A 16,621-nucleotide genomic window follows, 5' to 3' on the forward strand; every position below is an offset into this window, starting at 1 on the left:
GAGTATTTATTTTATCTCAAATGAATAAATAGTTAACCACTGATAGGTATAATCATTATTTTGTCTTTGTGGGGCTAAAACTCTTCCATTTTTAACTTATATTACATAGTAAAAGTAACCCATGCCCATAATAAGAAATTTAAATGGTACCGAAGGTTACAAAATAAAAATCTCCTGATCCTTCATTTTAAAATCATTCTTCAAAGTTAACTGCTTTTAATAGTTTTGTGAGTAACTCCAGAGATTGTGTGTGAACGATGTTACAATCTTTTTTTCTGCACGTAGGATTGTTCCATTCATATGCCAGCAATTGGTTTGCTGTTGACAGTGGAGCTTTCTACTTTATGAAATGTTTCAAGATTTCTACATATTCATCTATCTCATTCTTTTTAGTAACTGCCATATGGAAACCCTCATGGTGTAGTGGTTAAGAGCTACAGCTGCTAACAAAGGTCTGCAGTTCGAATCCAGCAGGTACTCCTTGGAAACCCTATGAGGCAGCTCTGCTCTGTCCCTTAGGGTCACTATGAGTCGGAATTGACTCGATGGCAAACGGGTTTGGTTTTAGTTTTTGTATGTACCATTGTATGGATATAACGTAATATCTAGACCTGTATGCTGGACCTCTTTACGTTTTTCTCCCTGCTTGTTTGTTTTGCTGTTACAGTGTTATAATGAACATCCATGCAAAGTGTATCTTTGTGTATTTGTGGGATGCCTCGCACTTCTGAATTTAAAGATGCATGAGAGTTTTATGTACAAATAGAATAAGAGAAAGTATACTAATTACCTAGGGACTCAGACTTGATGCATTTGAATTGTGGTATTGGCAAAGAATATTGAATAGACCACCAAAAGTATGCACAAATCTGTCTTGGAAGAAGTACAACAAGAATGCTCCTTAGAAGCAAGGATGGTGAGACTACATCTCACATACTTTGGACATGTTATCAGGAGGGATCAGTCCCTGGAGAAGGACATCATGCTTGGTAAAGTAGAGGGTCAATGCAAAAGAGGAAGACCCTCAACGAGATGGATTCACACAGTGGCTACAACAATGGGCTCAAGCATAACAATGATTGTGAGGATGGCACAGGACCAGACAGTGTGTCCTTCTGTTGTACATCTGGTTGCTATGAGGTGGAACCAACTCGACGGCACCTTAACAGCAACAGCAACAGATCTTCTACAGCTATGGCTATACGCTCAGCTATAGTGATATGGGAGTGAGGAGGGAGAGAAAAATCTACAGAGTGAATGTTAGAAGTATTCAAGGACATTTGGCAGATTTTCTCCCTTGTTGGATTCTGTCAAATTTTTCATTGAAGGGCAACTTACAGCAATTTTTTTTGAAGTTGTCAAGTCTCTAAATAATCAGAAAGCTGTAATAATCAGAGCTTATGTGGTGTTTTATACTAATAACTGAGAATCCTTAACTAATTTATGATTTATAAAAAATGTACTTTTAGTACCAAATACCTTCTTTATTGTGATCTTCGAAAAGTGAGTATTTATGGTTATAATATTCAGCTCAACATAATTGTAGGTTAACTGAAAAAAAGCAATACCTTAAAACTGTGTATAAACAAAAGATTAAAGTGCTCGATGCTTTCTTTTCTAAAAGCAAGGGTGAGTTCCTTGGCAGTTTATGGCAAAATGTGTGTTTGGGGAGTTAGGAGAGTGGGTAGTGCGAGAGCACCGTAATTTGAATTATTGCCTTTATGTTAGGTATAGTTATATATGTATTTTATGATTTTTATTGTGCTTTAAGTTAAAGTTTACAAATCAAGTCAGTCTCTCACACAAAAACCCATATACACCTTGCTACACACTCCCAGTTACTCTCCACCTAATGAAACAGCCCGCTCTCTCCCTCCACTCCCTCTTTTCGTGTCCATTTCGCCAGCTTCTAACCCCCTCCACCCTCTCATCTACCCTCCAGGCAGGAGATGCCAACAGTCTCAAGTGTCCACCTGATCCAAGAAGCTCACTCCTCACCAGCATCCCTCTCCAACCCATCGTCCAATCCAACCCACGTCTGAAGAGTTGGCTTCAGGAATGGTTCCTGTCCTGGGCCAACAGAAGGTCTGGGGGTCATGACCACCGGGGTCCTTCTAGTCTCAGTCAGACCATTAAGTCTGGTCATATGAAAATTTGGGGTCTGCACCCCACTGCTCTCCTGCTCCCGCAGGGGTTCTCTGTTGTGTTCCCTGTCAGGGCAGTCATTGGTTGTAGCTGGGCAGCATCTAGTTCTTCTGGTCTCAGGATAATGTAGTTTCTGGTTCATGTGGCCCTTTCTGTCTCTTGGGCTCATAATCACCTCGTGTCCTTGGTGTTCTTCATTCTTCGTTGATCCAGGTGGGTTGAGACCAATTGATGCATCTTAGATGGCTGCTTGCTAGCATTTAAGACCCGAGATGCCACTCTTCAAAGTGGGATGCAGAATGTTTTCTTAATAGATTTTATTATGCCAGTTGACTTAGATGTCCCCTGAAACCATGGTCCCCAGACCCCTTCCCCTGCTACGCTGGCCTTCGAAGCATTCAGTTTATTCAGGAAACTGCTTTGCTTTTGGTTTAGTCCAGTTGTGCTGACCTCCCCTGTATTGTGTGCCATCTTTCCATTCACCTAAAGTAGCTCTTATCTACTCTCTAATTAGTGAATGCCCCTCTCCCACACTCCCTCCCTTCCCCCTCTCATAACCACAAAAGAATGTTTTCTTCTCAGCTTAAACTGTTTCTCAAGTTCTTATAATAGTGGTCTTACGCAATATTTGTCCTTTTGCAACTGACTAATTTCACTCAGCAAAATGCCTTCCAGGTATCCTCCATGTTACGAAGTGTTTCACAGATTCCTCACTGTTCTTTATTGATGCATAGTATTCCATTGTTTGAATATACCATAATTTATTTATCCATTCATCTGTTGATGGGCACCTTGGTTGGTTCCATCTCTTTGCTATTGTAAACAGTGCTGCAATAAACATGGGTGTGCGTATATCTGTTCGTGTAAAGGCTTATGTTAGGTATAGTTATATTTTTAAGTTGCCAACATAAACCCAACCACGTGACTGTGGCTGCTGTAAGGAAGATAAATGTTGCTTGAAAGCAAAAGATCTTGAAGAAAGGGAGAGAGAAAACCTAGTAAATTATAGTTGACAAGTCAATTAGATGCACACATCTGGAAGAGTATTGTTGTTAGATGCCGTCGAGTCAGCTGTGACTCAGAGCAACCCTGTGTACAATAGAACGAAACACTGCCCAGTCCTGCCCCATCCTCACAATCATTATTATGCTTGCGCCCGTTGTTGCAGCCACCGTGTCAATCCATCTTGTTGAGGGTCTTCCTCTTTTTCATTGACCCTCTACCTTACCAAGCATGATGCCCTTCTCCAGGGACTGGTCCCTCCTGATAGCATGTCCAAAGTACGTGAGACAAAGTCATCATCCTCGCTTCTGGCTATACTTCTTCCAAGACAGATTTGTTCGTTCTTTTGGCAGTCTGTGGTATATTCAATATTCTTTGCCAACACCATAATTCAAAGCATCTATGCTTGTTCCTTCTTATACCTTTCTCCTAAATTTCCATTTACCCAAAGTGACTAATAAGTGGTTGAATTAGTAACAGCTCTTTTTTTAAATTGAGATATAATCCACATACCATAACATTCACTCTTAAAAGTATATAATTTGGTGGTTTTTAGTATAATTCACAGAGTTGTGCAAACATCACCACTATGCAGTTTTGGATTGTTTTCATTATTCCAGAAGGATACTCAGAACCATTAGCAGTCACTCCTCGTTCCTCCCTACCCCAGCCCCTTTCTTTCTGAATCTAGTATGATGTCTTCAAAGTTTATCCATATTGTAGCATGTATCAGTGGCTCATTTCTTTTTATGCCTGAATAATAATTCATCCTCTGGATGTATCTCCTTTTGTTTATTGACTTTTTAGTTGATAGACATGTGGGCCTCCACTTTTGGTGTAGTATAAATAATGTCGCTGTGAACATTCATGTGCAGGTTTTTGTACAGACGTATGTTGTCAGTCCTCTTGGACATATATACTTAGGAGTGAAATTAGGTCATACGGAACTCTTAAGTTAAGCTTCTGAGGAACAGCCAAACTATTTTCCACAATGGCTATACCATTTAACACTCTCACCAGTAATGGATGAGGGTCTGAGTTTCTCCACATTCTAGCCAACACTTGTTGCAGTTTTTTGTTGTGTTTTATTTTGTTTTTTAATTATACCCATTCTGGTGGGTGTGAAATGGTATCTCATTGTGGTTTGGATTTGCATTTTCCTGCTAGCTAATGATGTTCAGCACCTTTTCATGTATTTTTTGACTCTTTGTATGTCATCTTTGGAGAATCATCTATTCAATTACCCGTTTTTAAATTGGATTATTTGTCCTTTTCTTGTTGAGTTGTATGAGTTGTTTATATATTCTGGATCCTTATCAGATATATTACTTGCTTGAATTTTCTCCCATTCTGTGGGTTGTCTTTTTACTTTCTCTGTAGTGTTCTTTGAATCAGATTCACCCCTTACCAAGGGTTTCTTGATGCTGTTATTGTTCGTTTGTTTGCTTGGTGACTTCTGGACTAATATTTTAAAATCTGTATTCTCTGTTGGGAATGACTACTGTATCCACTGCTTGATTAGCTGAGTGGTCGGCTAATGATTTGACAGAGATTTTCTTAGGTGCGTGGAACCAATGAGTCTTGCAGTCTTTGCTGAGGAACTCTGTGTTAAGGTACCCTTTAGCACTCAGCCAGGCAGTTGACAGCTATGCCTTAGACTTCACTTCCTCCCTACACAGAGCCTCAAAACCAGAGATGAGAGTTTAGTGGCTTCTCAGTTCTTACTGAGCATGTACAGACCTGGTGTGATCAGCTTTATAAGTGCTTGTGGCCTTCGAGATTCCCAGGAGTATGTCGGAGTTTCTCAAAGGCCCTATGGACATCTCATTTCCCAGATTTTCCTTTTAAACATTTTGATTAGCCCATTGTTTACCTCAGCTGTTATCCTCCAGCTCAGGCAGCTTCAAGGTTAAACAATGCAAGTGGGGTCTCCCCAGAAACCACCAAACAAGCCAAGTAATCACAGTTCTCTGACAGTGAGATTTCAAGAGCAGCAGATATTAATTTAAAATCGTATGTGTAAATATGCATCGTATTGAATATTAACTATAAAAAAACTAAGGGCCACTTGTGTTTTAATCAGCATATGAAAGAGTCTTAGATTTCAGAATTGCTACTTTTATCTATTAAGAACTAAAAAATCCTCAATGAATTTAAGTTTCAGTGGAAGGGATCCAGGAAAAATTAATGGCATAAAATTCCCTTTGTTGGTTGTGAAGCATTGGAATGAATATATACAGGACGTCATAGAATCCCCTTAAATAGGCCTTTAAATTTCAGTGCACAATCACATTGATAACATACCTAAACTTCACTGTACATATTTAAAGATACTATTTTACAATCTCACTATTTCCATGTAGCTATAACTGGACTCATTACCAACCTGCATTATGCAGATGACACAACCTTGCTTGCTGAAAGTGAAGAGGATTTGAAGCACTTACTGATGAGATCTAAGACCACACGTTCAGTATGGATTACACGTCAGCATAAAGAAAACAAAAAAATCCTCACAACTGGACCAACAAGCAACATTGTGATAAAGGGGGAAAAGATTGAAGCCGTCAAAGATTTGATTTTACTTGGATCCACAATCAACACCCATGGAAGCAGTAGTCAAGAAATCAAACGACGTATTGCATTGGGCAAATCTACTACAAAAGATCTCTTTAAAGTGTTAAAAAGCAAAGATGTCACCTTGAAAACTAAGGTGCTCATGACCCAAGCCATGGTGTTTTCTGTCGGCTACTATGCATGTGAAAGCTGGACAATGAATAAAAAAGACTGAAGAAGAGTTGTAGCCTTTGAATTGTGTTGGAGAAGAATATTGAATATACCATGGACTGCCAAAAGAATGAACAAACCTGTCTTAGAAGAAGTACAACTAGAATGCTTCTTGGAAGCAAGGATGGCAAGACTTCGTCTCACATACTTTGGGCGTGTTATCAGGAGGGATCAGTCCCTGGAGAAGGACATCATGCTTGGTAAAGTAGAGGGTCAGTGAAAAAGAGGAAAGACCCTCAGTGAGATGGATTGACACAGTGGCTGCAACATTGGGCTCAAACACAGTAATAATTGTGAAGATGGCGCAGGATCCTGGCAGTGTGTTTCGTTCTGTTGTACATAGGGTCACTATGAGTCGGAACCGACTTGAGGGCACCTGACAACAACAATACACCTAGAGTTGCTTGGTAGCATCACTGAAAATGTACATTCAAATTTGGTCATTTTCAGGTTGTGAGAAGGAGACATAAAGCCCATTTTGGCTTTAAGAACAAATGATTCACTTCGAAGAGATGGAAAAGCAAATCACTAACTTTATATGGAAGGGAAGGAGTCCTCAAATAAGTAAAGCATTTTTAAAAAGGAAGAACAAAATAGGAAGCCTCACACTTCCTGATCTCAGAACCTACTATACAGCCATGGTAGTCAAAACAACCTGGTACCGGTCCAACAACAGACACATAGACCAGTGGAACAGAATTGAGAACCCAGTAGTAAATCCATTCACTTAGGGACAGCTGTTCTTCAATAAAGGGCCTAAATCCATTAAATGGGGAATAGGCAGTGTCTTTAACCAATGTTGCTGGCAAAACTGGATATCTATCTCTAGAAAAATGAAACAAGACCCATACCTCACCCCATACACAAAAACCAACTCGAAATGGACCAAATATCTAAACAGAAAACTATAAAGATCATGGAAGAAAAAATAGGGATGGTGCTAAGAGACACATACATTCCCATGTTGATTGCAGCCCTACTCACAATAGCAAAGAGCTGGAAAGAACCTAAGTGCCCATCAGTGAATGAATGGATAAACTGTGGTACATACAATGGAATACTACACAATGATAAAGAACAATGGTGGATCTGCAAAGCATCTCACTACTCGAATGGATCTGGAGGGAATTGTGCTTAGTGAAATAAGTCAACTGCAAAAAGACAGATACTGTATGAGGCTACTATAAAAAATCAAAGAAAAGGTTACACACACACAAACACAAACATTCTTTGTTGGTTGCCAGGGATGGGAGAAGGAGAGAAGGAAAATCACCAAATAGAAAGAAGACCCATGTTAATACTGGTGAAGGGAAGGACATTACACAACACGGAGAGGAGTCAGCACAGTTAGGACCAAGGCAAAGGAAGTCACTGAAAGGAGCGCAAGAATTAAGGGCAGTCGTGGTAATTACCGTAACATAGACAACCCTGCAACAATAGCATTAAGAGATAATAATCTACAAATGGATATACAGGTAGAGAGACAAGCTAAAGAGGAGTGGACAGGATGCAAGGGAGCACACCTACCTGCAGATATAGATTTGGTTGTAGATAGTACTACATAAACGTTAGTAGATGCTGCATATATATTATTATAGACAATAGAACACACAAGTGGCACAGTCATGGAAACTTCCTAGACATAACCAAATACCACACGAGGCGAAGTTACTGGGCATGAAGGCTAAGGACCATAGACTTGGAGACATCTATGTCAATTGGCATAACATAGTTCATAAAGATAATGTTCTACATCTTACTTTAGTAGCTTCTGGCGTCTTAAAAGGCAAGCAGCCATCTGAAATACAACTATTGGTCTCATCCCATCCAGAGCAAAAAAGAGTGAAGAGAACAGAAGAGTAAAGGGAGCAATGAGCTCAAAGGACCAATGGATCACATGAACCACAGACTGCATGACCCCAAGACCAGAACTCGATGGTGCCCAGCTACCACTACCTACCGCTCTGACTGGGATCACAGTAGTGGATTTCTGGCACAGCAGAAGAAAAATGTAGAACAAAAATTAAACCCGTGAAAAAGACCAGACTTACTGGCCTGATACAGACTGGAGGAACCCCCGAGACTATGGTCCTAAGACACCCTTCTAACATAGAATTGTAGCCATTCATGGAGACCACCTTTCACCCAAACAATAGACAGGCCCACAAAATGAACACTAACACCTGAGAGGAACAAGCTCCTTAGAACAGTTGATTATGTGAGACCAAAGGGGCAACATCTGCCCCAAAGCAAAGGCAGGAAGGGGTAGGAAAACCGAACAAAAGATAACGGGGAACCCAGGGCGGAAATGGGGAGAATGCTGACACATTGAGGTAAAAAATGACTTGGAACATTCTGAGTACAAATCATTGAACAGGAATCCGTTGTGCTATGTAAACCTTTATCTAAAAAAAAAAAGCACAATAAAATATTTATTGGAACAAAAAAAAGAAATGCTTACAAAGGAAACAGTATCTGGCAGCTCCAGCAGCCCACCTGGCCCATCTCCTGTCCTCACAGTCCCCATGCTGCTGGCCTGGCTCTGTCCTTGACCACATAGACCCCAATAAACAACTGCACCACCAAAAAAAAAAATGACTCTAATAACGAGCCGCATTGTCAGAAGTCTGACATCAGTTTTTACAGTTTTATTCTAACTTGAAGTGAGCACTTACTGATGGTTGTAAATGATGGTGCATACAAGAGAAGAGTAAGTAGGTGATCTGAACAGATGAGTATATCTACACTCTTGGATGGTTGCTACCATTTACTCAAACTTTCACTGAGGTTGCCACTGTGAAGAAAAATTGTTAATCAAAGATGAAGATATAAAAGCAGATCGAGAATTGAAGTGAAAAGTAATTTTACTTTCAAATGATTTGCAAATGTAGATGTTAAGTTTGAAATGAATGTTGTTAATGACCACAGCAGGGAGTGTTCTCCACCTGCTGATCACTAGAATATTATTATAAATGAGGTTGATTTTCCTGTTGACTGCCGCATTTTTTCTCAACACGGTCTGATTGCTTTTTCTCTCACGTTAGTGACCCTTAGCTATGAATGCTCACTTATGGACATAAAAATGTATTAACTCATATTTGGTTAAAAAAAAAGAAAGTATCTTCAAGTACAAGAGGACTAATGCCAGTGTTGCTTGTCTTTTTCTGCTTTGTTAGGTCATAGGAGGTTTCAGACGTGAAAATCAAGCCGGTATTACAAGTGAAGAGCTGTTTTACAAGCAGCCTTTTTTACAGCAACTAAGTTGTCCCCAAAAAAGCACATAAGCATAATGCAGTTTTTAAGTAGTCACACATATGCATTTGTATGCTGTCTGTCATGAATGACTAATTTTAATTTTTTAAAGTAGCAATTCAGCTGGCTTTCGAAGCCATTTAAAACCATTTAAGCTAAGCACGTGATTTTGTTTCCCCCTAAAACCAACTATCTTTGATTATCAAATAGGGAAGGTTTGCATATTTATTTTTGCAAAGACAGTAGAGAAAGTCCTCATTACCACATGGGTGGCCTAGTCGTAATACATCCTCAGCTGGGCAACGGTCATTTAGAAATTCTTCCAGAGATCAGAGCCACACTATTGCTCAGATTAACTGAGAGCTATTTAGTGCTTTTTTTTTTTTTATTCAGTGCAAGCTGAAATCTGACCTTTGTGAGGGCAGAGCTCATATAATGAACCCATGGTGTGGCTCCTGTTGAGCTTTACAGCCATTCAGTACCATTCTTGATAAATAAAGCGATTACATGGAAAGCTTCTCTGTAGTGGAGGAACGAACCTTCCTTTTGGGTTTTGCATGGCCCTCTGGAGTTCTCTGTCTAGAATGCTCTTCCGCCAGATATCCACATGGTTCCTACCTTCGTTTACTCAACTCTTTGCCCAAATGGTGCCTTATCTGGCAGGTTTTCCCTAAATACCCTTTCTAAAATAACACTTCCCACCCCTATCACTATCATCTTGCCTTGCCCTGTTTTTCTTCCTAGCCCTTATTGAGAGCTGGCATACTATATGTGTAGTTGTTCGTGTAGTGCTATGTGCCCCCACCCCCACCCCACGAAAACATGCTGAATGAGGGCAGGCACTTTGCTATGTTCTCTGTAATATACCCAAAATCTCCTTCCATGCTTGGCATCAAGTAGGCCCTCACTAAATTGATGAACTAAAACATGACTCCAGTACTGCTTCAACAAAGGCCATTCAGCAAATATTTCCCAATTACCTACAAAGCTTCAAACCTAGTTCTGTGAGAGTACTGTGATAACCAGGATGTGGTCTCAGCCTTCAAGGAGCTTACAGTCCAGTAGAAGAGACAAATCTGTAGACAACAGCCTACGGCAATGACACCCAAACATTTTTACCCAGACTAACTGCAGCAGGATGGAAGATGTCATGGCCCATAATCCTACCCATGTCCACTTTCCAATATGGAGGTCAGGAGGGTGGTAGAGGATTATGTACACATGTGCAGGCCACTCAAATTTTAATTATTAGAAAATTTAAAGCCAAAAATACGCAGGGTTCACTGAACAATCCACAGCCATCCAAGTTGATGATTGTCAGGACTTGCATAGAGCTTCCTGTGTGCTAGGCACTGTCCTAAGCACCTCACAACAGTTCTCTTGGTACTTTTAGTTTCTACATTTTCAGGTGAAAAAACTGAGGCACGAGAGAATAAGAGACTTGTCTGGTGTCACACAGTTAATAAGTGGTGAAACCAAGATTCCAACCCAGATGAATCTGGTTTCAAAATGATTGTTCCCAACCATTTCAGCATATTTCCTCTCCTGTTGATAATGATTAGTATAAAATGATAATAATTTATCACCAAAAAGCAGTAACAGCAGTGTTTGAAAAACTAAACCAGCTTGTGAAGAAACTGATGGTGAACTTGTAATAAGTTGCCTTTCCCCCAAGTTGCAGAAATTCTGCTCCTCTTCTGCTTGTGCGTGTTTGCACCGGGGACTTCATGAATTTCCACGCTTTTGAGGGCAGTCAGACTTCTCTTGTGGAATTCAGAATGAGGGACTGCTTTCAACTTTAGTAATGGATTTTTGAATACAAATTCTAGTAACCCTTATAAACTCATTTAGGCCCTTACTAGCAAGTAGTAAAATAGAGTATATGAGATTGTATGTTATTCACCCATGGAAACAAAGAAAAGGTTTGGATATTTGCATCACTTTACGGCCCATAAAGTGGACTGTAGTCACTGACCTAGAACACAAAGGGGGAATGAAAAAAATTGACTAATAGAGGTTAGCAAACATGCTGTGGTAAGGCAAAGAAAGATGTGATCGTTTTTAATTTGGAGATCGGAGAAGTTTTCAAGGAGGAGGTGACATTTTCACCTAAACTGTGATGGATGAATATAATTTCAGTTGGCATAGTAAGGAGAGAAGGGGCTTTCCAAGGGAAATGCATAAACAAAGACATGAAAATATGAAAGGACAAGGTATTTTTAAGAAGCAGCAAGCATGCTGGTGTAGTCATTGCGGCAGCCCACTTCAGGGCCTCTCGTCCCATCCGCTCTGCCCACCTTAGGTTTCAGCTGCAGCTGCAGTGGACACTGGGTGCCAGCTTGCTTGGACAATGTTCTACATCAAGTGCACCCCAGGCCTGCCTTGATGCTATAGGAGCCCATTTCCGCCCCAGCAAGCACAACCTAGGAATACAGGGGAGTTAAGGCCCCCAGGTGGTAGAATTCTAACCTTGCAGGCAGGATACCTGAGTTCGATTTCCAGCCAGTGCACCCCAAGTGCAGCCACCACTCATCTGTCAGTGGATGCTTACGAGTTGCTATGATGCTGAGCAGGTTTCACGGGATTTTCCAGACTAAGACAGATGAGGAAGACAGGCCTGGTGATCTACTTCTGAAAATCAACCAATAAAAATTCCATGGATCAAAGCATTTTGATCTACAACCGATCATTTGGATGACGCAGGATCAGGCAGCTTTTCGTTCATTGTGCATGGGATTTCCACGAGTCGGGCTGACTCAGTGCCACACAGGCAACATTTAACTGTTAACCACTGGAGTTTGGGAGTCAGTGGTTACGTGCTCCCCCTCCCGCTCTTCAGCGGACAGTTCTGTGAGGTGTTTACAGTGTTCCAGAGATCCCAGTGGGATGGAGGCCTGTGGTCTATAGCAGTGTCCTTGATAATGCATCCGTATGTTGGCTTTTCCTCTTTGCTATCTTACTGTCCCATTTCTGCTTCGTGGTATCATTTCTCAATAAATGACTGACACCTACATCCTTGTCTTAGATTATGCTTTTGGAGGAGCACTTCTTAAAGAGGCCACACAGCACAGCCAGGTGCATAACACAAGGATTGGATGGTCAACGGACTCAGAAGAGTCAGCGATCTTAGCCAGCACTGGTCGTTATTAATAATTTCAAGGGTACCTATGGTGAGGCACAGATGAAGCAGAAAGAGATACAGCTGCCATGGCAGATCTCCAGTCCTTTCTAAATGCACTTTGGCGCAGATGCAGCAGATGAGTTCTCTAAGTAGTACCCATGGGAGTATCACTTACCCACAGGAACCTGTTTCAGGCATTTTATGCATTTAGAGCTTATGTGGTATTTTCCAGGAGCCATAAATCTATGGATTCCAGGATTGTTTATCACAAACAGTCCTAGGCAGATCATGTACCTCCTTCAAAAAGAATTCCATAAAAGACTCTTCTTCTAATGAATACCATTAACGTATTTGCCAGGAAGTCAGCGGTTAGCATTATTTGCAAGGAGCTTTGGCCAGTCACCTTCTTTTCTGGAATACCCTTTAGTAAAGAGACAGAATGGATTTCAGGTCTACTACTCACCTTTCCATCCTAGCAACCTTTCAGAAGCACCAGGCCAGGCAAAATATCCTCCTCTGGAATTGTCAATAGACTTGTCAATAAGTTACCATTGTTCTACTTGCTTTACTTTTTAAGGAACCCTGGTGGCACAGTGGTTAAAGAGCTCGGCTGCTAACAAAGGTTGGCGATTTGAACCCACCAGCCGCTCCACAAGAGAAAGACGTAGCAGCCTGCTTCGATTAAGATTTACAGCCTCAGAAACCCTATGGAGGCAGTGCTCCTCATTATTCTGCTTGCTTTATCTTTTAGGCTTTAGTAGATTTCTGGCTCTGCCACTACCTAGCTAGGAGACTTTGAACAAGTTACTTAATGTCTCTGAGCCTCTCACTGCATTGGTAAGATGTGAGTATTAATTCCTGTTTCAAAGAGTTGTTGTGAGGAATAAGTGAGATTGCACTGGTGAAATGGTGCATATTCTGGCATGTGGTAGGAATTTAGATGTTGTCTCTTTTCATTCCCCATCCTTTTCTAACTGTAGCTACAGTGTTGACATCTCCCCTACTCAGATCTTCTTAGAATCTCATGCTTAGGCTCCCAACCCTGGTTTTATTCTGCAGCTCCACGCTTTTCCTCTCACACCAGTTTTGAAGCTCTCTTCTTGGCTTCTGTAGTACCAACCTCCTGGTTTCAGTCTTACAGTCCTATATGAGGTCTGACATGAGCGGAGAGTGCCTAGAGGAACATGGTGATTTTGGAGTAGTGGATAAAGGTCAGATTTGGGAGGTCCTTGAATAACAAGATAAGAAACTTAGACTTTATTCCATAGACTACAGGATGCCAAAGAAGAAACTTGAGGCAAGCGGTGACATTTAGTCCCATGGCTGGCGGCCACATGAAAAATCAACTGAGAGATAAAAGATTGGAGGCTATTTCAAGCAACAGATAACCTAAACTAGCAAAATGGCTGTAAAATCCAAAGGAAAAAATAGAAACAAAACTACTAGGGAAGTGCCTCTGACAGGAAGTGGTAGCTCATTTGACTGGTGAAGTCCAGATATTCAGGTCAGGGAGCAATCAGTGACTCTCAGGGGTCTTCACTAAAACCTGGGAAGATTGTAAATGTATATGACCTGTAGTGAGACAGTGAGGTGACCCCCAAGAACATGAAAATCAGGGGAAAAAAATTAGTCTCTGAGTTTTAACAGTACTTCAGTTAGAGTTTCTTTTGTTGTTGTTCGTTTTACATATTTAAAGGAAGACTATGTCAAAGGGAAGAAGGCTTAGAGTTGGTTAATAAATAAGAATTTAAAAAAAAAAAAAAAGGCAAGCATAGGCTATGTCCATCCAAACACAGTGCAGGGTAGGACTCAACCATCAGATATGAAATATTTGTTCCCAGGAGCAAAGATCATCCTACCATGGTACCACCATCCCCCAAAGAAAGAAAGCATATGATTAAGAATGTAGACACTGAGATCATTTTAAGTTCAAATCCAGACTCTGCTCGATGTGTGACTTTGGGCAAATCATCTAACCTTTCTGAGCTTTAGTTTCCTCATCTGTAAAATGGAAATGATATCTCTGTAGGGCTTTTGGGAGGATTAAATGAGATAATGCATATAGAGTGCTAAATACAGTCTTGGCATATAGAAAACGATCAGCAGAATAAATAGTAAGTTAGACATTATTTTTAAGTAAAAAGTTAAAAAGGCACCATTAAGAAAATATTTGCAATACATATATCTGACAAAGGACGTGCATCCACAATATATAAAGAACTCTTAAAATTGGGTAATAATAAAACAAAAACATTGTTTTGAGCAAAAGACTTAAGAGATACTTCACAGAAGATATACCAATAAGCACACGCAAAAGTATTGAGTATGAAGTGGATGTCACTGTGCTTTTATTTGCATTTGCTTTCTGACTAATGATATTTAACACTTTCATCCATTTCTTACTAGAACTGGCTAAAATAAAAAAAGATTGATAACATCAAATGCTGACAAGGCTGTGGAACCATTGGGACTTTCATGATGGGTGTGTAAAATGGTTCATCCACTTTGAAGAAGTGTTTCTGTAAAATTATACATGCCTCAAATACCCAGCAGTCCCATTTCTACTTATTTATCAAGAGAATGAAAGCATATATTCATAAAAAGACCACAAAAATGTTCATAGTGGTTTTATTCATAAGAATCCAAAACTGAAAACAACCCAAATGCCCATTAACAGAATAAATGAATAAACATTGGTGTATCTGTCCTACAGGGTCTCTATGAGTCGGAATGGACGGCGCTAGGTTTCAGCACTAGGTTTTTATATCTGTAAAATATTCAGCAATTTAAAAAAAAACTGTTGGTACATGATACAGCATGGAAGAACCTCAAAAACATTACGTTAAGTAAAAGAAGCCTGTCACAAGTAGTATATTCATACCATTCTACTTAGAAGAATTTCAAGAACAGGCAGAACTTTGTGGTTTACAGTTCTTCGTGTTTCTGTGGTAATGGGAATCAGAGGAGTGACTGTGGGTGGAAAGATTGACTGAAAGGAGCAAGAAGAGAACTTTTTAGGGTGATGGAGATGTTCTCTAAATTTGGATTGTGTTTACGTGGGTGTATACATTTATCAGGACATACAAGATTATACACTAAAATCTGTGCATTTCAGTTACACAAATTTTAGCCTAATAATAAAATGAAGGAGACAATTACTGTTTATTTTTGTAATATCCATTCAGCATGCAGGGTAGAATATGGACCCTCTAATATCTTCCTGTCCTATAGGGTTGCTATGAGTTGGAATTGACTCGACGGCAGCAGGTACACGGGTACTGCATAGGTACATCCATTTATTTAGAAAATATATAAATATGTTGCTGTACTAATATATAATAAAACATGCACAAAAATAACATTTTAAAAGGATGAGATGAAGGAAAGTTCTAACGTTTTCTTCTCACACTTCAGTGGATTGTTATGTCCCGCCCTCACACCCAGCTCCACTCTCATGTGCTTATCCCACCTTGAGGCTCTCTGCCTTCAGGTACATGTTATACTGCATTTACTTATCCATGGAAGCCTAATACTGCAGTGTTAGTTTTCATTTTAAAGTTTATCTTCTACGAGGTGTCGAAAGACTTTATTGCTTTTTAAATGCATTTATGGCATTGCATAGTACAGGCAGGGTGGAATTTTTAGGTTTGGGGCCTACTCTGAAATTTTACCACCTAATTTTGCTGTATCTGTTTTTAACATTGTTCAGTGGTAGTTTTTCTCCAGCAGGATATGTATTTGAGAGGGAGGAAATAATGAGATTGGGAATGTGGGAAGAGGGAGGCAAGGAAGAGCTATAGAATAGGCTACATTGGTTTAAGAAAACATTAATTACACTGTAAATATTGGCAGCAGTACATTTGAATGAAATGTCGGCTCCTCAGGGAATTGGTAATTGTAGAAAATTAGCAGTATAGTACATCTAGACAGAGTTGCTCAAAATAGATGAAAAATGAATTATTATTTTCAGATAAAAAGACGGCCTTTAAGGAAACATCAGTTCTACAATATAGCAGCCTGAGACAGGCTTGGAGATTTTATGCCTGTTGTATTACCTCTGGGACCTAAAGGAAGCAGAACATAAAAATGAGCTGCTATCAGTCTGAAGCAGACCTAATCTTTGTGATCATGGCTGTAGTCTAAATCTATTAAAGCTGTTCAGACTCAGTGTCCTTGGTATCATTGTGGGTTGGCCTGAATAGTGAGCAGTAAACTTATGAATTGTAATTCTGGTTCAAAGATATGTGCTTAGGAAATGAAACCGACAGTCAGTGCTTTGTGTCTGTCTCTAAGCAGACAAAGAGCCTATATAAA

At 40.1% G+C, this 16,621-nt stretch overlaps 1 protein-coding gene across 9 annotated transcripts in view; it reads left to right on the plus strand.

The window, feature by feature from the left end:
- Positions 1-16,621, plus strand: part of CFAP20DC (CFAP20 domain containing) — a 269,680-nt gene that overhangs the window by 82,909 nt on the left and 170,150 nt on the right. The gene's annotated exons all lie outside the window — the stretch shown is intronic.

The sequence above is a fragment of the Loxodonta africana genome, chromosome 22 (genome assembly GCF_030014295.1).
Source record: "Loxodonta africana isolate mLoxAfr1 chromosome 22, mLoxAfr1.hap2, whole genome shotgun sequence".
In the NCBI taxonomy this organism is placed as follows: Eukaryota; Metazoa; Chordata; class Mammalia; order Proboscidea; family Elephantidae; genus Loxodonta; species Loxodonta africana.